This window comes from Balaenoptera borealis, assembly GCF_965194805.1.
Source record: "Balaenoptera borealis genome assembly, contig: HAP1_SCAFFOLD_277, whole genome shotgun sequence".
NCBI lineage: Eukaryota > Metazoa > Chordata > Mammalia > Artiodactyla > Balaenopteridae > Balaenoptera > Balaenoptera borealis.
In genome coordinates this window covers 732,740-756,962 of record NW_028123898.1, presented here as the reverse complement: position 1 = coordinate 756,962, position 24,223 = coordinate 732,740, and the positions used below count along the sequence as shown (strand labels likewise).

At 43.2% G+C, this 24,223-nt stretch overlaps 1 long non-coding RNA gene and 1 pseudogene across 2 annotated transcripts in view; one reads left to right on the top strand and one right to left on the bottom strand.

Annotated features, from left to right (window-relative positions):
- Nucleotides 1–4,131: 4,131 nt before the first annotated feature.
- Nucleotides 4,132–7,352, bottom strand: LOC309621311. Its single transcript, XR_014239911.1, has 3 exons — nucleotides 7,319–7,352; nucleotides 6,209–6,545; nucleotides 4,132–5,015 (listed from the first exon to the last, which is right to left on the bottom strand). It is a non-coding gene; the product is annotated as an uncharacterized lncRNA (long non-coding RNA).
- Nucleotides 7,353–9,744: 2,392 nt separating this feature from the next.
- Nucleotides 9,745–24,223, top strand: part of LOC309621317 (thimet oligopeptidase-like) — a 74,241-nt pseudogene continuing 59,762 nt past the window's right edge. Inside the window, exon 1 of the transcript in view lies at nucleotides 9,745–9,768. The product of the transcript in view is annotated as a thimet oligopeptidase-like (transcript). The remainder of the gene's footprint in view (nucleotides 9,769–24,223) is intronic.

Here is a 24,223-nt window from a genome sequence, read left to right as displayed (position 1 = left end):
TGGTATCAAGAATGAACCTGAAATACTGTATTTTTCTCCTGATGATTCCAAGGAGAGACAGCACAAGTTTTCTAAATCATAAGAAGAACCAAGGTAAATATGATATTCTGAGCCAGAGATGAAAAAGCAGTTTCTAGCACCCCTTCCTCATGTCATTTAACTGGGATTTAAATCAAACAACTGCCACTGGTTTTTAAATCACATGACCCAACTTTAAATCAATCAGCTGCTTCCCTGTAACTCACGTGACTTGGCTTTGAATAGTAAGAAATTCAGAGGTATAAAAAGGATGTTCTGAACAATAAATGGAAAAACAACATTTTAGAAAGTTTTTTTCTTTTCGAATGGACAATTCATTGCCTACAGAATAAAGGATTCTCTTGTGGATTTCTTGAACTATAAACACATACAATGTCTCCGTTGGCTTGATTGACTTAGATTTGGGTTTTTTTTGTTGTTGCTATTGTTAACATATTTCTTGGAGTATAATTACTTTACCTTGTTGTGTTAGCTTCTGCTGTATAACAAAGTGAATCAACTATTCGTATACATATATTCCCATATCCTCTCCCTCTTGTGTCTCCTTCCCACCTTCCCTAACCCACCCCTCTAGGTGGTCACAAAGCACTGAGCTGATCTCCCTGTGCTGTATGCAGCTGCTTCCCAATAGCTATCTATTTCACCTTTGGTAGTGTATATATGTCCATGCCACTCTCTCACTTCATCCCAGCTTACCCTTGCCCCTCCCTGTGTCCTTAAGTCCATTCTCTACAGCTACGTCTTTATTCCTCTGCAGCGACTCCTGCTAGGGATGGATACTTCCTTCTATGCTCAGGGAAAGCCCCTAGTTTGAATATGACTTGAATTTGATCCTGTGAAACCATCAGAACTTCCCACCAGAGATAAATGAGGAGATTCTGGCCTTTATTAGTATGCACGATGAACACGGGTGTCCTGGCTGTACTTGCCAACCCTCCTATTTACCCACCTATTTTTATCCACCTTCCTCCCTGTGAGTACCTTTGACCAACCCTGAGCTCAGACTCCTGACCTATTCCAGTGACTTTGTCAGTCTTTCTTTAAAAATGGACAGGTAATGAAATGAAATTAACCTAGAAGCAGCAGCTCAGTAAGGGAAATAAAATCATCAGAAGTTATCTAATCACAGCCACAGCCATCCAGGGCTCTGTCTTATCTCCTGGGTCATAAGAATGGTACCTTCCTAAACTTGAAGGACATCCAATCAACTAAGCAAAGGTGTTGCTCACCTCTGGCTCTTGGAGGGATTGCTAGGCACTCTACCCAGTGTATACTAACTGCAAAACACTGTCATGGTTGTGAAACACCTATGATCCAGGAAAGCTTTTTGGGGTGCATGGGGAAGGTTTCTTTTTGACATCAAGCAAAAAATAAATCACCAAGCTCTTTGAGCACAGGGGTTCTTAAGAGGGCAGTAGAAGGAAGAAATGGGCAGAAAAGATGATCTCCAATGAAGTTAAGGACATTTTCCCAAAAGAGTAGGATTTAGTCTCAGTTTAAGGAGAACACTTTTAAATAGCTGGGACAGCTCCAAACTGCAGTTTAGGGAACGAGTGCTTCAAAAGAACAGTGCTTTAAAAGTCCTGGCAAGGCAGCAAGAGGATGAAGAGTTGGTTTTGCATAGTTTTGAACACAGGAGTAAAGAAGCAGAGGCATCTCTGACTAAAAGGCCCTGAGATCCTATGGCATCAATGGGTCAGTTGCAGGGGCAGGGGTGTGGGGGGCGATATTTCTCTCTCAATGTCTCCCAGGGCAGCCACCCCTCCCGACCCTAACCCCCAGTCCCTTCACCCTTCCTCCCTCCACTGTTGGGTCCCCAGGGACAGCACTTCTTACGCTGGAGTGCTCAGGCACCATTTCTGCAGTCTGGATTCTTCCTGGAGCCTGGCAAGTTCTGGGACAGGAAGACAGGTCTGCAAGCCCGCTGCGGTGCAGTCGGACCTGGAGGCCTGGAGAGGAACTGGAGCCCTGAAGCCCACCCACGTCCTTGAAGCCGAAGGAGGAACACATCCTCCTAACAGTACTTCTCAGGGGTCAGCGTGCTCCCCACCCGACGGTGATCCATACTCACTTGAGGCAGCAAGCACTGCCTCTAACTGGCCCCCTCGATTCCGCCTTAAGGGTCCTCGCACACGTGTGATAGCGCAGGCCCCGGATCTCTTTAGTCAGCTGAGGCCAGTGCTGCCGGGATCGCTCCAGTCCCATCCCCCAGCCCCTCCCTCTCGGACTGTATGTAATAGAAGAAAGAGCACAGAGGAATAGGCTGAATCAAGGGATCTGGGAGCCTGGGTATGAGTTTGAAGACGGAGAACCTAAGGCGCAATTACATATTACTGAAAACTCTTGTGGGGTGTGTGAGGGGAGGTTAGGGGGCTGAGAGGCTGAGTCAACCTGGTGAGTCCAGCCCCAGGACACCACACAGCCCCGCCCCCCTTTCCTTGCCATCAGACAAGGGTGATGCAACTCCAGCTGGGACTCTGCACTTCCCCCTCCCTGATTCTCCAGAAGAGCAGGTGGCCCCCCTCTGAGGGCAGGGGCAAGACCACGGACCAAGTCCCCCTGCACTAAGGCACTACTGGAAGCTCTTCCTGAACAGCAGTCCTGGCTTGGAGCGAACCCGTGCACCGCCAAAGCTGGTCTCGTCTTGCAGCTGAGGGACGCAGGCTTTAAGTCAGCTGCCTTGGCTTTAAATCAATCAGTCCCCCCTTTAAGTCAGGTGACCTGATTTTAAATCACTGTATGCCCCTCAAGCCTGCAACTTCAAAAGTTGGGAACTTCACTTTGATCCCAGCACCTCACACAGCTGAATGCACACTGTAGTCACCCCCAACCCTGGCTTAGAGGCAGGATATAAGGTAAGGGGATGGGCGTGCACACATGGTGATGAGGGTGTACTTCATGTACCAGAAGGGTCCAGGTACTCTGGGCACAGCAAGCAGTGCACGATACAGCAGCTCCCTGGCAAAGCTGGTGATGCACAGGGGGAGCAGGCACACCCAGGCATGCAGAGGTTCCAGGGCGGGAGCTGGGGCACAGCCAGCCGGGAGGGTGTGAAAGAGGAGGATCTGAGCCTTCTGGAGAAAGGCAGACACAGAATATGGATGAGAAACAAAGACCAGATGAAACATGGATTTGAAAAACACACCATGCTCTTGAAATTGGGGTGGGGGGCACCCCAGATTTGAGTCTTCTTACTCCCCAGTAGCTAGTGCTTTGGCATTTGCCCAATTACTTATAAAATGTGACTGATAATATCTAACCCATAGAATACAGCATTTGGAGTGGTTTGCGTGTTTATGTTTCTATAGGGGAATAAACTTTTCTACAAGAAAAATGTATATTTTCTGAAATAAATTAAAACCCCTTTTTAAAAAGTACTATATTGGACTTCCCTGGTGGCGCAGTGGTTAAGAATCTGCCTGCCAAGGCAGGGGACCTGGGCTCGAGTCCTGGTCAGGGAAGATCCCAAATGCTGCGGAGCAGCTAAGCCCATGTGCCACAACTACTGAGCCTGGAGGCCACAACTACTGAAGCCTGCGCGCCTAAAGCCGGTGCTCCACAACAAGCGCAACAAGAGAATCCACCACAATGAGAAGCCCGCGCACCGCAACAAACAGTAACCCCCGCTCACTGCAACTAGAGAAAGCCCACACGCAGCAACGAAGACCAAACGCAGCCAAAAATAATTAATTTTTTTAAAAAACTACTATATCCTTCTATACATCTTCTTGGGGAAGAACAGAGGGAAGGAGTGGGAGAGTGAGAAAGACCAATACTTAGTACACATCCCTGATGCAGGTGCTCTGCTGGCTCAGATAGTTTTATCCCCACTTTACAAAGGAGGAAGTAAGCTCAGAGAGGTTTAGTAATTTTCCCAAAGCCAAACAGCTATTGAGTGGCAGAACCAGGATCTGAACCAAGTCTGTAACCTTCAAAGCCTAAGCCCTCATCACAACAAAACTCAATTAATATTTACATTTATCAAATTACATTGCAACCTGGGGAGTTCTTGGCACAGTCCTGAATAAGAGTGAGAAAGAAAGAAATAGCGTTGTTCATCCAGTCAACCAAAATTTTTTTTTTATTTTTTATTTTTTTAATGCTATTCTTGTCTGCTTACATTCTTTTTATGTATGTATGTATGTATGTATGTATGGCTGTGTTGGGTCCTCGTTTCTGTGCGAGGGCTTTCTCTAGTTGTGGCAAGCGTGGGCCACTCTTCATCGCTGTGCGCGGGCCTCTCACGATCATGGCCTCTCGTTGCCAAGCACAGGCTCCAGACATGCAGGCTCAGTAATTGTGGCTCACAGGCCGAGTTGCTCCGCGGCATGTGGGATCTTCCCAGACCAGGGCTCGAACCCGCGTCCCCTGCATTGGCAGGCAGATTCTCAACCACCGCACCACCAGGGAAGCCCAACCAAAATTTTTGAAGCAGCTGCTAGATGCCTGGCCCTGTTTGGAGTTCAGCAGTGATCAAGACAGGAAGAGTCCTACTTTCATGAACCATGTAGTGGGGAGGAGAGACAGGTGCAACTTAGGTGAGGGATTTCACCTTGCTGGGCCTCTGTTTTCTCATCTGGAAAATGGGATGGGTGTTTCTCATTTTCTGGGATTGTCCAGCCCTCACATTCTCTGATTCCATAAGAAGCATTTGTTTTCCTGTTTCTTTAAAATTCAATCAGGCCATGAGCTGTGATGAATGTCGTTAGCTGCTCCCCAAATCACTCTATTTCCACCCATTTCCTGTGATCAGGTCTATCCCCCAACATGACTCAAAATCAATCAAGTCACAGAAGCTAAGGGGCACCCAGCAGAAGAATTCCAACCCTGGCTTCTCAGGAGCTCTGCGGTCTACCTGGCCAGGTAAACTTCACGCACCTGGCACAAGGTGGCCATCCCTGGTTTCACATCAACATGATCTCAGGCACAAACCTCCTTGTTTTTCCATTTTGTCTTTAAGTTACTTGCTGAAACAACTGCACAAATATGAAAAAGATATAAAAATCAGGCATCCTCTGCCCTCACTGCCTACTAATAAATGATTTTCTGCCACTTTAATGATAAAGATACAACATTTCAGCATTCCGTTGCCCTTATTATTTTTCATTTTGTTGATATTTCTACTGAATACATCTTTCAATATTTTAACAATGGAACATGTATTTAGGTTGTTCCACACACAGCCTTTGGTGGTAAGGGTTTTGTTGTTATATTTCTATTATGTTTCCTTTAAAAATCATTATCCTGTTTAAATGGATTACGTCAACTTTATAGGCATTTATCATATGATATTGATGAAATTAATACATAGAGGGCAGTAGTACAAATTGATTGGAATTGAGAGCCTCTATTAGCACAGTTAAATATAAATATTTTATATATATATATATATATATATATATATATATATATATATATATATATATGCCAAATTACATGCTGAGTGAGATTCTCCTACTCTTTTTCACTCTCTGCCCCTCAAGCCTGTAAGAAATGGAATATTTCTTGCCATATCAGTAAAAAAAGGATGTCACAGTCATCAGCACTTGCAGCCCTCCAATGTGAGCCGGTGGGCCCTGAGGAACTCAGGATATGCAAATACAGAATGCTGGCCCCAGAGAGCTGAGGTGCATATCAAAGGAAGGATTTCAGTGAGCCCAGACGCTTGCATCTTCCCATACAAAGAAAAGCGCTACATTCCTCACCTTGGGAGAGCTGGTTTTCCTTAGTTAACAATCACCTTTTGATGTTCCCCATTACCTGCGCCATTCCCCTCCCCTGTCCCCTCCCCCCAGTACTTTAGCTCAGGGAGGAAGGAGCGCAGAGAGACTCGGCTGAACAAGGGACCTCCGAGCCTGGGGATGCGTTTTCAGCCGCTTTCCCCGCAGTCAGGAGGAGGGGCGCTGACGCTCCAACCGGACCCTGGGCCTCCCTTGCCCCGTTTCCCCTCAGGACGCTCAGGCCGACCCACTCCCCACGCCCACCAGGCCCCGCGAGCCAGGCCGAGGGCAGGGGCGAGAGAAGGGACCGACATTCCCCGGGACCAGAACGCTAGGGGCTGCTCTTTCTGCACAGCAGCGGTGGGTGGCAGCGAACCCCTGCCCCTCAGAAGCTGGTCTTGCACTGACGCCCGGGCACCAGACCAGGAGGAGGGTTGGCGCCCACTTACCCGGCCCGCGGTCCCCAGGACTGTCGCGGCTTTGGCGGCCGGGGCCCCTCCAGAGCCGGCAGCCTCAGTGAGGCCGCCCTCCCCTCGGGCTCCGGGGCACTTTAGTGACGGCGGAGGCAAGAGACCCCGAGCCGGGAGTTCCAGCTCTGCGGAAACGCGGGATCGTTCTGGGCGAGGAGGTGGGACCGCTCTGCCCCCAGGCCTTCCGGGAGGGAGGGCGGCGCCGGGGGAGGAGCCGCCTGGAGCCTCCAGGAGCCCTTCCGGGGGTCCTGGAGGGGCGGCCCGGCCTGGGGGCCCCGCCCACTGTGGCCGCAGCCCAGGCCTTTTTCCTGGAATCCTACACAAGAAAGAAAGATACAGTCTATAGTAAATATTCACAAATGATTGTTGCTGCTGTGCTTACTATTCTATTAAAGGTGTAAAATCCATAAAACACTTTAAGTTCAAAGTTAAATACGAATTTTTACCTTTCTAATTATGTCTCTGCTATTCCCAACTGTGGTTAATGAATCAGAGACTGTGGCATCACTAGTTAAAAATGAGCTTGAGGAAAAAATAGAACTCAGGCCCACCAGACCTACTGAATCACGATCTGCACTTTTACAATCTCCCCAGTGTACTTGGGTACCCATGAATAGTTGAAAGGTACATTTCTACCTCGACATGTCTTTTCTGTCTGAGAAATACACACATTTTATCCAGTTTGATATAAATAAAACACTCAAAAATGCATATGCCTGTGTTGAAACCATCATTTTATCATTTCTTTTCCAGATAAGTATAGTCTCTACACTGGTTTTGTGGATCACATGCCATACTCTTTTCTTGTAGTTACAAATAAGGTAGAGAAAGTTACTTTGTAAATATATATATATTAGTGGATAATTGAAGACAGTCTTCTAAATTAAAAGCACTTCTCTTAACTTGCTGTTTTCTTCTTGGGTCACATTATGAACTCTTCCCGTGGCCACATGGCATGTGTACTTTTAATTTCAGGGACTGCTGCCATTCCAGGATGTGGCCATAGATTTCTCTCAAGAGGAGTGACAATGCCTGGACCAAGATCAATGGGAATTGTACAGGGGTGTGATGTTAGAGAAGTATAGGAACCTGCTCTCCTTGGGTGAGGATACCTTCCTTCCAGAATCCCTTTTCCAACCACAGGGTTTAGAGTCCTTCATTTGTAGAATGTCTCCTGGAATCTTCTGCTTCCTACAATAGGGTTTCAGATTGCAATGTTTCAGGAAAGACTAGGAGTTTGTGGGTATAATTTATCTTATTTTTTTAAAATCGCAGTCTCCCTTTTAATATACTTTGTAACTGCTTGGGATGTGTCTATATGAACTGTGTATTATATGCTTCTGTTATAGTCCTTACAATATTTTTTTGTCTTATTTTCTGTAACAATTTTCCATGGATTCTTTGGGCTTAAGGTATATTAAAAGGGAGACTGCGATTCTGGGACTTCCCTGGTGATGCAGTGGTTAAGAATTCGCCTGCCAATGCAGGGGACCCGGTTCGATCCCTGGTCTGGGAATTTCCCACGTGCCACGGAGCAACTAAGCCAGTGGGCCACAACTACTGAGCCTGCGTGCCACAAGTACTGAAGATGGTGTGCCTTGAGCCCGTGCGCCATTTATTTTTTGGAGAATAAAACTGCCTCTGAGTGATTAAAATCTAGACCAGCTAGTCAAAATGCTTTATCACCTGTTCTTCTAAACCACTGATCAACGGAACAAGTTTTACTAGGGATAATAGAGTAATTGTATTCTGGAGTTCATATCGGCAATATGTTTTATGACCTTGATGCTGGATCACGACATTTCAATGGCATAACTGCTATTAACTGTCTGTTTGTTCAACGATTAAAGTCTCACGTGATCTGAGTTCAGACTGGAGTCATCCTGGTTGGTTTCTGTCTATTGCAGATTTCTTCCAGTATGAAAGGACAAGAGCAATACGGCTTACTTTACAAAATGTCTTCAAACCAAATGATGATATAATCTACATTCAGTTAATTTATACATACCCTACTGTAGAACAGGGTTTGTTACGGTGGCAGAGCCCGGTAATTAGGTAAAACTGAAACATTTATCTGCAGTGGTTCAAGTTCTCTTCCTAAGAATATGTTTATAATCAACATTCTTTCACAAAGTACCCAATTTAATTCACCATAGCAGTCCTCATATTAACTAAATGGAGAATCCTAGGCTATATACAAATCCAGAAAGGGCCAAAAGTCATCAGCCCCTATGGATTATTACAACCCATTACTGAGACATTCAAATTATTTCTTAAAGAACCACCATGACCATCAACATCATCAATTTATATATTATTGCCCCAATGCTAGCCTTAACCATGGCTCTCACAACATGAATTCCTCTTCCCATATCTTATCCACTAATTAATATAAATGTAGGCATACTATTTATGTTAGCCATATCAAGCCTAGCCATTTATTCCATCCTCTGATCTGGTCGAGCTTCAGATTCAAAATACTCACTCACTGGAGCTCTACGGACAGTAGCACAGACAATCTCATATGAAGTCTTGCTGGCAGTTATTCTATTCTCAGTCCTAATGCTAAATGGATCATTTACACTTTCAACAGTAATTATTACACAAGAACACCTATGACTAATTTTCTCCTGACCCTTACCCAGAATTTGATTATCTCCGCAGTAGCAGAAATCCAATGAAGCCCCACTTGATTTAACAGAAGTAGAATCAAAACCTGTATATGTCTTCAATGTAGAAAATGTAGCAGGCCCATTCACCCCGTCCTTCCTAGAGAATATGTCAATTTCCTTATAATAAACATTTTCACAACATTCTATTTTTAGGAGCATTTGACAATCCCTACGTGCCAGAATTATATACAGCCCAAGTCATCATTAAAACACATCTAACAATCTCCTTTCTATGAATTCAAGCATCCTACCCACAATTTTGATATGATCAACGTATACATCTCTTATAAAAATATTTTTTACTACTAACATTAGCCCTATGTATATGAGAGTTTTCACTACCTGTCATCATACCAGGCAACCCACAGCAAACTTAAGAATTATGTTTGACTAAAGAGTTACTTTGATAAAGTAAATGATAGAGGTTTAAATGCGCTTATTCCTGGAATTGAACTTATTTCTAAGAATTTTACATTCTCCATGCTACCACATTACACCACAATGCTATATAGTAAGGTTCTCTAAGAAAGCTTCAAGGCCCATACCCCCAAAATATTGTTGTATATCCTTCCTGTACTAATAAACTCTCATTGTTTTTACTATCATTCTACTGACCATTATTTCAGGAAATATAATTGTAGTAACAAGCTCACACTGGTTAATGGTATCCCCATTCTAATAAAAAACATGAACCCATAAGCTACAGAAGCATCCAACAAATATTTTCTAAAACAATCCACCACATCAATACTACTTATAATGGCTATTATCATTAATCTAATATACTCTGGTCAAAGAACACAATGAATTACAAAAATCTTTAATCCAGCAGCATCCACTATCATGACAATCGTCCTTGTCACAAAAGTAGGACATTCCCCATTTCACTTCTGAGTGCCCGAAGTAACTCAAGGCATTCCATGAACAGCAGGCCTGATGCTATCAACATGACAAAATTGCACCCCTATCAGTTTTATACCACATGTCACCATCCATCAACCTAAACATACTGTTAATCATAGTGATATTATAAATCATAGTTGGACGCTGAGGCAGACTTAGCCATACTCACCTGGAAAAAATTACAGCCTCCTCATCAGTTGCCCATATAGGATGAATAACAGCTATTATAATGTATATTCCAAGTATAACAATCCTAAACATACTAATTTATATCATAACAACACTATCTTCTTCCTATTTATACCCAGATCATGTACTACAAGGGTATCATTATCACACACATGAGATAAAACACCTCCCATCAGGATCCTTATCCTCAGCATTATAGTGTCATTAGGAGGTCGCCCACCATTATCAGGGTTTTGACCCAAATGAATAATTATCCAAGAGATAACAAAAATGATAACATCATTCTACCAACACTAATAGCCATCACAGCAGTCCTCAGCATATATTTCTACTTGCAGCTAACATACTCCACATCACTAACTATATTCCCTTCATTAAACAACACAAAAGTACAACAATTTGAACATACAAAACAAATAACTTTCCTATCATTACTCATCATAATAGCCACACGGTTACTACCCATAACACCCATCCTATCAGTGCTGGACTAGGAATTTAGGTTAGTTTAGACCAAGAGCTTTCAAAACCCTAAACAAGTACAATTTACTTAATTTCTAAAAATAAGGACTGCAGGACTTTCTCCTATATCAATTGAATGCAAAGCAAACACTGTAATTAAGCCAAATCCTTACGAGATTGATGAGTTTTAACCCCAGGAAATTTTAGTTAACAGGCAAATCCTCTAGTCAACTGGCTTCAATCTACTTCTCCTGCCTTTGAGAAAGAAAAAAGAAGAAAAAAAAAGGCAGGAAAATCACCAGCAGAATTGAAGCTGCTTCTCTCAAGTTACAATTCAATCTGTTGATTCACCACAGGGTTTGCCAGAAAGAGGGCTCAATCTCTGTCTTTAGATTTACAGTCGAATGCTAGCTCAGTCATTTTACCTCTGTTCATACACTGCTGATTATCTTCAATAAATCACAAAGATATCGGCATTTTATCTTTACTATTTGGTGCTTGAGCTGGAGTAGCAGGCAGCGCCTTAAGTATATTAATCCTGGCTGAGCTATGCTAACCTGGAGCGCTACTTGGAGATGCCCAAATCTGTAAGGTAGTCATAACAGTCCCTGCACTTGTAATAATTTTCTTTATAGTTGTACCCATTATGATTTCAGGGTTTGAAAACTGACTTGGGCCACTAATAACTGGGGCACCTGAGGTAGCATTTCCCCCAATATATCATATAAACTTTTGACTACTTCCCCCATCATTCTTACTCCTACTCATATCACCAATAGTAGAAGCTGGTTCTGGTACAAGTGGAACCCTATATTCAGCTCTAGCCTGCAATCTGGCCCATGAAGGAGCCTCTGTCGACCTAACCATTTTCTCCTTACATTTAGCAGGTGTCTCTTCAATTCTTGGTGCTATTACTTTTATTACTATAGTCTTTAATACAAAACTAGCAGTCATATCCCAATACCAAACACCAGTATTTGTTTAATCTTTCCCAACTATAGACATATTACATAATTACCACTCTCAGTCTGAGCAGCCAGAATTGCCATATTGTTAAGAGATAGAAATCTAAACACTACTTTCTTTGACCCTGCAGGAGGAGACTGAATCCTATACCAACAGCTATTTTGACTCTTTGGTCACCCTGAAGTCTGTATTCATGGCCTACCAGGCTTTGTTATAATCTCACATATCATTACATACTATTTAGGACAAAAAGTGCCTTTCAGCTATTTGGGACTAGTATGAGTCATGTCCACTGGCTTTTTAGGATTTCTCTTGTGGGCCCATCATATGTTTACCATAGGGATAGCTGTTGACTCAGGAGCATACTTTGCATCAGCTACCGTAATTACTTCTATCCCTACAGGAGTAAAAGTATCTAGCTGATTAGCAACTCTTTATTTAAGTTTTCTTTCTCGTTTCTTTTTTTTTTGGCTGCGTTGGGTCTTGGTTGCTGCACGTGGGCTTTCTCTGGTTGCGGTGCACGGCCTTTTCATTGCAGTGGCGTCTCTTGTTGCAGAGCACAGCCTCTAGGCGCGTGGGCTTCAGTAGTTGTGGCTTGCGGGCTCTAGAGGGCAGCTCAGTAGTTGTGGTGCACGGGCTTTTTGCTCCGCGGCATGCGGAATCTTCCCAGACGAGGGCTCGAACCCATGTCCCCTGCATTGGCAGGCGAATTCTTAACCACTGTGTCACCAGGGAAGTCCCTGGTTAGCAACTGTTCACGGAGGTAATATTATATGACCTCCCACTATACTATGAGTTTTAGGCTTTAGTTTTTCTTTTTACAGTAGGTGGTTTGACAGGAATCATCTTAGCCAACTCATCCCCAGACATTGTCCTCCAGGATACATACTATGTAGTAGCACACTTCCATGACCTAATGTCCATGGGAGCAGTCTTCACTATTATAGGAGGCTTCCTACACTGATTCCCACTATTCTCAGGTTATACAGTTAACTCAGCATGAGCAAAAATTCACTTCACAAGTATATTTGTAGTAGTAAATATGACTTCCTGCAGCACTTTCTTGGCCTCTCAGGGATGTCACTACATTAGTCTGAGTACCCTGAGGCACACACAACATGAAATATTTTATCTTTAGGCTCATTCATCTCAGTAGCAGCAGTAATGCTAATAATCTTCATACTTTGAAAAGCATTTGCGTCTAAACAAGAAGTCTTAGCAGTGGAAATTGCTACTCCTAACCTAGAATGGTTACACGAATGCCCTCCACCATATCCTATGTTTCAAGATCCTACCTATGTAAATGTAAAATAAGGAAGGACTCAAGTCCTTCTCAACCAGTTTCAAGCCAACACCATAACAATTATGTCTTTCTCAATAAATGAGATAAAAGTAAAAAGTGATGTAGCTTTGTCAAAGTTAAATCATAGGCTAAAATCCTGTATATCACTAAGGCATATCAGTTTCATCTAGGCTCTCAAGATACAACATCACCGATTACGGAAGGACTTTTACATTTTCATCATCACACATTAATAGTGATTTTTAAAATAAGTTCTCTAGTCCTCTATATCATTTCACTAATATTGACATCTAAACTAACTCATATGCATAGAATAGATGCACAGGTAGAGAAAATGTGAACAATTTACTAGCCATTATTGTAATCTTAATTGCCCTATCATCATTGTGAATCCTTTACATGACACATGAAATCAATAACTCTTCCCAAACCATAAAAACTATGGGTCAGTAATGATACTGAAGCTACAAATACACAGATTATGAAGATTTAAATGTTGACTCCTCTGTAATCCCCACATCAGAGCTAAAACCAGGAGAATAATGACTAATAGAAGTCAACAACCGAGTAGTTAGAGATAGTCATTGAATATCAGTTTCATCTGAAATTGTTGTACACTCCTGAGTTGTTCCTTCTCAGGCCTAAAAAGAGCTATCCCAGGATGCCTAACTTAAAGAATCCTAATACCAACAGGACCAGGCCTATGTTGTGGACAAGAGAGCTCGTTTTCCTGAGTTCAAAGACAGGACAGAGGGATATGGCTGAGATATGGGGTGAATCTGGAGCCCATGGGGATGCACTTTCCAAGCTCCAGGATAGGAATGGGGCCTCTAGGGTCCCAGGCCACCCACCACACCCTCCCGAGCAGGATCTGGACAACATTCCCTGTCAGTGATGAGGCAGCCCTAATACTGGTCATGCCCCGATGTTGTGTCCTATGTGGGCCCCATGCTCTTGGGACCACATCCCACACTCTGCAGGTCCATGCTACAGGGTCCTTCGTGCCTCAGGAGTACAGACCACACAATAAGCAGTTCCCTCCCCAACCAGCAGGAGGAGGGGAGGAGAGCAGGGGCACCAGGGGAATCTCACTCAGACAACAACACCCCAGGGGTGCCAGCGGGGACAGTGATGATGCAGATGAGGCACAGACCAAGAGATGGGACCAGAGGACACAAAAGGCAGCTGGTCAGGTCCTGGCTCATCTGCACCCAGGACACCTTTGTCCCATACACCCCCTTCCTCATACACCCTCTCCTTAAATGCAGATTCTTCAGATGCAAACAGGCAGAGCTTCAGACTGAAAGTCAGCTCTTCCAAAATGACCCATCAGCAAACACTGCAGGATTCCACTCCCTGTGCTTTGTGGCTGCTTCCCACTAACTATCTAGTTTACATTTGGTAGTGTATATATGTCCATGCCACTCTCTCACTTCATCCCAGATTACCCTTCCCCCTCCCTGTGTCCTCAAGTCCATTCTCTATGGCTGAGTCTTTATTCCTGTCCTGCCCCTAGGTTCTTCATAACCATTTTTTCTTTTTTTTTAGATTCCATATATATGTGTTAGCATACGGTATTTGTTTTTCTCTTTCTGACTTACTTCACTCTGTATGACAGTCTCTAGGTCAATCCACCTCACTACAAATAACTCAATTTCATTTCTTTTTATGGCTGAGTAATATTCCACTGTATATATGTGCCACAGCTTTATCCATTCATCTGTCGATCCTGCCAACACTTTTACTTTACTCAACTGAGACCAATGTCAGACTTGTAAGGTAATAAATTTACGATGTTTTGAGTCACTCAATTTGTGGTAATTCGTATGAAAGCAATAAAAAACAAATACAGAGGTCCTACAAGAGCCAGGCTATATATTTATATTTAAGTATTTCTAAAATGAATTTAACCCTGTGATTCACAGCAGCAGCAGCTTCCAAGGGATCCCACCACACACCTGAGGCGAAAGCAGCCTAATAAAGAAGCAGTGACAGCAGCAGGTCACTGCCCCACACTTGGGGTAGAGGGGGATTTGATCGACTGTAGCAGCAGCATAGCCTGAATGGGAATGCATCCTCCTGTGGCACTAGTCCCATCAGCATTAGTCTAATCTGCTAGCATCTGCTGTGCCAACAGGCCCAACGTATACAAACCCTCCAACTCAGTAGCATTAAGTGAGCCAGGCTCAGTGTTTCCTGAAACTCATATCCAATGGCACTGGAAAGCCCAGATATCACCTAGTGTTATGAAAACATAAAAAAAAAACAATAACAGAAGACTGGCAACTTCAGAAAGAAAAGGGGAACAATGGAATGGGTGAAAACAAGTGGGATAAATATAAGAGACTATCATTAGTCTCATGAGTTTCTTAAATTCCCTATGATGGTCAAAGCAAAAATTATGACACCATCTGATGTGGTTCTCAATGTATATAGAGGAAATACTACAGAAAATCATACTTTAAAACTGGGGACTATTAAGAGACCTAAATGGAAGTAAAATTTTGAAACTTCACTTGAAGTAATAAAAGACAGATTCCAGTAGGCTATGATAAGTTACATATGTATAGTGTAAGGCCAAAAGCAACCACTAAGAAAACTATACAAACAGTATACACAAATGATTATAAATAAATTAGATTAAAATGGACTTACCAAAAAATGTTTAAGTAACCCACAAGAAGGCAAAATAAGAGAAACACAGGATTGAGAAACTAAGGTAAAAGACAAAACAAAAAATAAAATGGTAGACCTAATCTTTAACATAGCAATAATTACATTAACTGTAAATGATCTAAATAACCAAGTCAAAGACAGAGATTGGAAGAGTAGATGAAAAAATCACAAGCATGATCCAACTCTATACTGTCTATAAGAAGCTTACTTTAAACATCATGATATAGGTAGTTCAAAGTAAAAGGATGAAAAAGGTATATCATGTGAACATTCATCAGAAAAAGCAGGAATGGCTATATTAATATCAGATAAAGTAGATTTCAGAGCAAAGGAAATTATTAGGGGCAAAGAGGGTCATTACATAAAGATAACAGGAATAATCCACCTAGATGACCTAGTGATACTAAATGTGTGTGCACCAAACAACAGAACTTCAAAACACATGAAGCAAACACTGAAAAAGGTAAAAGGAGAGAATTTCAAATCCACAATTATTATTTGAGACTTCAACACAGCAATTTATAGAACTCCCAGAGAGAAAAATCAGCAAGGGTATGGAAGAACTGAAAACATCATCAATCAACAGGATATAACTGACATTTAAAGAACACACTCAATAAAAGCAGAATACATATTCAAGTGTCCATGGAACATTCACTCATATACCATACACTGGGTGATAAAAAAAAAACATTAGCAGATTTAAAAGAATTAAAATCATAGAGAGTATATTCTCTAGCCATAATGGAACCAGACTAGAAATCAATAACAGAAAGACAACAGGAAAATCTTCAATCACATGAAAACTAAACATCACAATTCCAAATAACTCATGGGTAAAAAGTCAAGGAAAAATTTTTAAATGCATAGAATAAAACAAAATGGAGATATAACAGATCAACATTTGTGGAATAAAGTGAAAGCAATGCTGAAAGGGAAGTTTATAGCACTAAATTGGGAAAGAAAATATTTCAAAGAAATAGTCTAATTTTCTATATTAAAATAGTAAAAACGGAAGAGGAAAAAACACTAAACAAGCAGAAAGAAGGAAATAATAAAGATGAAACAAAAATCCATGAAACTGAAAACAGGAAAATGGGGGGGGAGGAAATCAATGAAACAAAAGGCTGGTTCTTCAAAATAAACAATCTCATCAAGAAAGATGTAGCAAGACTGATAAAGATAAAAAGAGAGATGGCACAAATCACAGATATCAGAAATGCAACCAGGGATACCATGACATATCCTGCAGGTTAATAAGGGACAAGTTATTATGAACAAGTCTACACTATAAATTCAAAAATGTGGATGAAATGGACCAATGCGTCTACACCCAAAACTACCAAAACTCAGCCAAGATGAAAGAGACAATCTCAATTTTCCTGTAACTATGAGAAACACTGATTTTTCATTTAAAAACTCCCAAAAGAAATATTCAGGCTTAGATGTTTCACTTTTACCCAAGACTTAAAGAATTAACACCAATTTTACATGACTTGATAAGAAACAGAAGTAGAGGGAACAGTTCCTAATTAATTTTATGAAGCCAGTATTACCTTGATACCAAAACCAGACTGGGATAGTATAGAAAGAAGAAAACTACAGGCCAGTATTTTTTATGAAATTGGCTGTAAAAATCCTCAGCCAAATATTAGCAAATTAACTCCAGAAATATATAAAAAGAATAATATACCATGACCAAGTGGTATTTATTCCAGTTATGCAAAGTTGGTTAAATATTTGAAAATCAAACAATGTAATCTACCATATCCAATAGACTAAGGGGGAAAAGTCATGTGATCCTAATCATTAATGCAGAGAAAGCATTTGACAAAATCCAATCCCATTCATGATTTTAAAAAAAGAAGAAAAGAAACTCCAAGCAAACTAGGAATAGAAAAGGAACATACTGAAACTCATAAAGATGATCTACAAACAACCTATACCGACATTATATTTAACTGTGAAAGACTGAACGCTTTCTCTGTAAGATCAGAAACAAGGCACCGATATCTGCTCTCACCACTTTTATTAAATATATTACTGGAGGTTCTAGTAAGAAAATAAAGCAAAAATAAATAAACAGATAAATTTAAAAGTTAAATTTTTAAAAAGTTTATTTAAAAGATGAAAGAACTATTCCTACTATGTTGAATAGGAAGGAATATATCCTCCTGAATGTTGAATAGTAATATATCCTATTATATTGAATAAGGAAAACTAAAACTGTCTGTATCTGAAGATGAGATGATAATCTAAATGGAGAAAATACCAAGGAATCCACATAAAGCTTGAGAAATAATATTAGTTTGTAAATGTTTTAGAGTACAAGATCCACACAATTTTATCAAATTATATATTAATAACAAATGTGTAGAAGCTTAAATAAAAATATGTGATGCCATTTACAACTGACCTAAATAAATACTTAAATAGAAGCCCAATAAGACATTTATAGGACCTCTATACTGAAAATTACAAAATGCTGATGAAGAAAATTTTAAAAGTCCCAAACAAATAGGGAGACATACCTTGTTCATAGATTAGAAAACACAACATAATAAAGCTGTCAATTCTCCCCAAGTTAAGAGGCTTAACACAATTACTCTTAAAATGCCCTCAAGGTTTTTGTGGATATAGACAAGCTTATTCTAAGATTTATATGGTAGGAAGAGGCTGAAGAACAGCTAAAACAATTTGTAAAGGAAGATTAAAATGGGAGGAATTAATCTACCCAATTTCAAGATTTCGCAGTAATGATGGAGGGTAGATACATAGATCAATGGAATAGAACAGAGAACCCAGCAATAGACTGACACAAATACATTTAACTTGGTTTTGACAGCAGTGCAAAAGCTATCAAGGAAGAATAGACTTTTCAAAAAATGGTACTGAAACAGTTGGACATCCCTCGACAAAAACAAACAAACAAACAATGAACCTTAACCTAAACCTTACACATCTTACACAAAAATTAAATCAAAGTGGATCATAATCTTAAATGTAAAAGCAGGACATTTTTAGAGAAAAAAAATAGGAGAAAATCTTTGGCATCTACAACTAGGTGAATAATTCTTAGACTTGACACCGAAAGTATGATCAATAAAAGCAAAAACTGATCAATTGGATCTCATCAAAATGAGTTAAAAATGCTTCATAGAAGATCCTTTTAAGTGGATGAAAACTCAAATTACACAGTGGGAAAACATATTTGAAAATCCCATAGGAGACAAATGACTTGTATCTATAATATACAAAGAACTCTCCAAACAACTTTAAAAAATCCAACTAGAGAATAGGCAGAAGACAGGAACAGACATTTCATGGAAGAGAATATACACATGGCAAAGAAGCACATGAAAAGATGTTCAACATCGTTAGCCATCAGGGAAATGCAAATTAAGACCATAATGAGATATCAGAGAATAACTAAAATTAAAGTATAGTGACAACATCAAATGCTAGCGAGTACGTAGAAAAATTATATCACATCACTGGTGGGAAAATAAAATGGTTTAGCCACTCTGAGAAACAGCTTGACAGTCTCTTTTAATCCTAAAAGTAGATTCACCCTACAATGCAGTAATTGTACTCTTGAGCATTTATCCAAAAGAAACAAAAACTTAATGAAGTTCCCACAGAAACTTACACATAAATGTTCATAGCAGTTTTATTTCTAATAGCCACAAACTGGCAACTCCCCAAATGTCTTTCAATGGGTGAATGTTGAAACAGATTGTGATAAAATCTTATGATAGAATACTACCGAGCAACAACAAGGAACAAATTATTAATATATGCAAAAATTGAAATGAACTTCAAGGGAATGATGCCGAGGGAAAAGTTTTTAAAAGCCAATCTCCGAAGATTAAGTAATTCATGATTATGTTTACATATTATTCTTAAAATAACAAAACTGTGGAGATGGAGAACAGATTACAAGTTGCCAAGGGTTAGAGATGGGGGTAGAAGGTACAGCGGGGGAACTTTGTGAGGTTTTTGTGGTCCCAGTACAAATAATACAGCAATCTTGGTTTTAATCCCTAAAGATTTTTAAAAGCAATTCCTAATAAGAGGTGTCCAGATATTTAGCAATGGCAGCAGATTAGAGGTATAGCTCCCCAACATGACAACTTCGAAAGAGATCTATACTATCAATACTAATTTAATGCATATGTTAATTTTTAAAAGGCCAGTCACAATACTTAAATGGTACATATCTTAACGATATTACTCTGGGTATCCAGCTATACCAGATGGACTAGCAGGATTTTCTGTCCATTCAATCTTATTTAAGACAGTAAATCTTATAATAAGACAGTTAAAAAAAGAAAAAGAAAAACAACAAACCTCAACTACAGTTGGATATTCTCACAGCAAGATGAGGTGAAAATACATAGCAGCGGTTCAAAAGCTTAAGCAGTGGCACCTAAATTTGGCTGCACATTAGAATCCTCTGAAGCACTTTTTAAAAACCCTCACACCGACGGTTGGTCATGCTAGACCAGTACAATCCTTTTAACTCTCCTCAGACGATGCCAATGTCTAGCCAGAACGGAGAACCAGCGGACTAAGCAGAAGGGGATGTTTCTACAAAGATTTCTTAACAATAAGTCCTCTCACCCAATCAAGATTTACCTCCCCGCAAAGGGGTAAAGAAGGCTAGATGTTGTCCATACTTGCTTAGCTTTAATTAGCACTTGTGACTTGCCCAAAACCTAGATCATGTTTCCCCTAAATTTCATGTTATTCCCTAAGTTTTTCAAACCCAAGGCTAAGGGGTTTGCCAGGATGAGATTTTAAGCGCTCACACAGGGGAAGTCCCTGGCAAACCAGGACAGCGGTCACTCTACACTGCAATGTAAAGCATCCTAAATAACCCTGCCACTGCTCCCAGATACTAGTCTGTGCCAACCAGTGGAGAAAAGGCATTCTCCATTACTACCATGGCAAATGCTACTGTACTTACCTTGGCTAGTCCCTATCTTTTCCAGGCGCCACTCCCCTTCACCTGCTGGTGGACGCTTCGGCCAGCTGACAATGCAGATATTTTCAAACTTTAAGGTGAATAAAAATCATCTGGAGGGCCTGTTGTAACAGAGATCACTGAGCCCCACCAGAGTTGCTGATTCCATAGGGCTGGGACCAGGCCCTAAAACTTGAATATCTAACACATTATCAGGGGATGCTGGGAAAGCTGGTCAGGTAATGGTAAAGCTGGCCAGGAAAAAGAAACCCGACATGTCAGATCATAAAGTACGGAAGGGCAAGCCCGCCGGCAGTCCAGGCCGGGGGGCGGGGGGGCGGACCTGGGTCCCCAGCCCTACAGGGCCAACGGCAGACCGGCTCGGGCGCCCCTCGGAAGCGCGGGGTCCCCGCTGCCGAGTCTGTGGCCCCGGCCGGCCCCGGCTCCCCTCTGCCCACCCTGCGCGCGGGGGCTGGAAACGGCCGCGGAGAACCAGGCAGGGCGGGAAGGGGGGCTCCAAAGAGGGTCTGGCGACTCGAGTCGCTCCGTTACTCGGTGGGCTCAGCGCGCGCCGTGGGGGAAGAGAGGTGGAGGTCCGGGAAGAGGGGACGGGGGGCACTCACGTAGACCAGCAGCAGCCATGGGTAGACGGCGGGCTCGGCCACCACGGGCGACTCCAGCCTCAGCTTCTCCCCCACGTTTTCGCGCGCGGCCCCCGCACCAGGCTAGTCTGGCGGTTGGGGGAGGGGCGGGGCGCCGCCGGCGGGGGCGGGACAGGCGGGCGGGCGGGAGGCTGAGGGGAGGGAGCCTGGCCTGGGCCTCAGCCGGCGCCGCCGCCGCCGCCGCCGGCCTGCTCCCGTCCGGCCCCCGGCTCCCTCTTTGTGGTCACAGGCCCGGGGCCTCCAGCGCTGCTGCCAACTGGGGCCGGCGTGAGGCAAGCACAATGAGCCGGGGCCCAGCTGAACCACTCACACGCGGCGAGCGCCTCCCGCCCCGTGGACCCGCCCCCACGCACGCACGCACGAACGCACGCACGTACGCACGCAAGCATGCACGCACGTCTTCAGCTGCCCCCCGGCCACACCCACCGGCCCGAAGTGGAGACCCGGGGAGACCCCTCGGGGCCTGGGGTGGCGGGTTCGACTTCCCCCCTTGACGTACCGTGACACCTCCCCCCCAATATGTTTCTAGGTATTATATGTATATATGAATATATTATTATATACACACTTGCGTATGAATTTATATGTGTATGTACATGCGCATATTTACATATAGGTGTGTGTGTGTACACATTGTATATATGTATGTGTATATATCTTATATATATGATATATGTATGTATATATACGATGAATTTCTATATACAGTACACATATATTTTTATGCTATATGCTTTTATATGTAGGTGTATATGTGTGTCTATATGTATGTACGTGTATGTATTGCATATATTATATGTGTATGTATGTATACTGTCTATATGCACACCTAAATATCTTTGTATGTGTGTATATATGTATGTGTGTATTGTATATACTATATGTGTATATGTGTGTACGCATACTGCATGTGTACACAGCTGTATATTTTTGTATGCTTGTACATATGTACATGTGTGTGTATATACACACACACCCCATATGGATTCTGTTTGTCTGGAGAACCCTCACTGATACGGACACTTATGACAATTGAGTACCTGCTCTTTGCCAGCCAGGGAGCCAAAGGCTTGTCTTTTGGTGTCTCCCTTAAGTATCACGAGTCCCAGGAGGGAAGGTGATGCTGCTCCTACCAGTTGAGGTGCCTCAGGGTCAGTTAGGTGGACAGGGCGGGGGGCTGGAGCCTGGTGGAGCCCAGGTGGAGTTCTAGCAGCAGTACAGCCTAGCAGTCCCACTTCCCCGGGTGCTTCTCACAAAGACGCCGAGGGAGAGTCGGGACCTGAAGGAGGGAATGAGGAAGCTTCCGTGGGTCCGCAAGCCCAGACCAAGGCTGACTCGTCAAGAGTGTTAGAGGTCAGGACTGTGGTTACCCTGGGGGTGGGCTTACACAGAGCCATTCATATCCTGAAAAAGTATCCATTCTGCTCTTGTTTGTATGGTTACCCCCCTCCCCCAAATCTTTTAAAAACAGATTCTCTTGGTTGCTGGGAACACACACGGGGAAGTTGTGTGTGAGGGGGTATGATCCAGGGGACAGGGAGGATAAGCCCCCCACTCGTAGGGCAAGGAGTGGCTCAGCTTTGTGAGCTGAGGATGGCCCACGAGGTTCCAGAGAGAAGGGTCCCTGCTCCGTTCCTGCTCTGTGCACCCCATTCCCAGCCTGAGAAGCCCAGAGCCACCCACCCCCCCGCAACACACACACACCAGGGAGGAGAGCCAGTCACCCTGGCTCCCAGCCTCCGGCTCCAAGGCTCCCGGCACTAGGAGCTATTTTCAGCTTTCATGCCCTAGGACACGGCCAGAGCTATTGTCTCCGGAAACTCTCTGTCTGTCTCTCCCCCGGCCTCCCTCCCTTCCTCCCTCCCTCCTCCGCTTCTTCCCCTCCAGCTCCATCTGTCCTCCCCTCCACCCTGCATTTCTACCCAGGATGGCTCACAGACAGCTGCTCCCCGTGCCCACCTGCCACCATTCCATGGATGTCAAAGCAAGCCCTGGGGACTTCCCTGGAGGTCCAGTGATTAAGACTCCGAGCTTCCACTGCAGGGGACGCGGGTTCGATCCCTGGTCAGGGACATAAGATCCCACATGCCACACAGCACGGCCAAAACAAAATGAATAAATAAAGTTATAGTGATGAAACAGCCCTAGTGGTGCAAGGATGGGACGTATAGCTCTATGGTATAGAAAAAAGGTCCAGAAACAGATATATGAGAACTTGATATGATAGAAAGTGGGGAAATTAAGGAGTTTTCAATAAATGGCATTAGGACAATTGCATATCCATGTGGGGAAAAGTAAATTAGAAAAAAAAAAAGCAAGCCCTGGTCAGGTGTGACCTTGGGCCCAGGGCCATTGGCACAGGTTGTCATGTGGGATGTTCTTCCTTAGACTCCTCCCTCCCTCCTGTGTCACTGTCACTTCCTCCAGAACCTTCCTGGACTCCCCTCCACAAGCCCGGGGTGTGCCCTCACCCGCCCTGGATCACCAGAATTCCAATCCCGGCCCACCCTTCCCCGCCAGGTAGAGAACTGTGCATGGTCAATAAGACCGTAGAGGTCATTGGCCATTGCTATTGCAGCTGGAATTGTTACTGTGTTTAGATAGGGTGACCAACACCCGCCCCCAGTTTGCCCAGGACCGCTCAGGTTTGAGCGCTGGAACTCTGGGGAAACTCTCAGTCCCGGGGAACCCCAGAAGGCTGGTCAGCCTATTTAGGACAGATCTTTCACTTGATCTCCCAACCCCCGAGAGCCAGAAAGGGAATCTCCCCCCTCCTTCCATTGTAACCTTCATTCATTCATCCACTCATCCCTTTATTCAACTCCTTTATTCAGCAAGTATTTATGAAGCATCTACTACACAGCAGACACTCTTCTAGGTGCTGGGGACATAACAGCATCCCTGTCCTCAAAGAGCTCACATTCTAGCGAGGGCAGCAAACAGTAAACTGAGAAGGTGTGATTTATTACATGGGGATGATGTCTCGGAGACCACTGCAGGGCAGGGGAGGTGGGAGAGGAAAGGGGCAGTTCTAAATGCAGGCGCTGACGGGATTGGGGCAGACCTTGCCCTGGGCCAGGCTGGTTGCTTCAACACAGCTGTCCTCGCCCAGAGCCATCCTGCCCCCGCCTCACCCAGTTCTTCCGTGATGTGTGGGGAAAATCTGTGGTTGTCACAACTGGGAGGGAGGGCCCC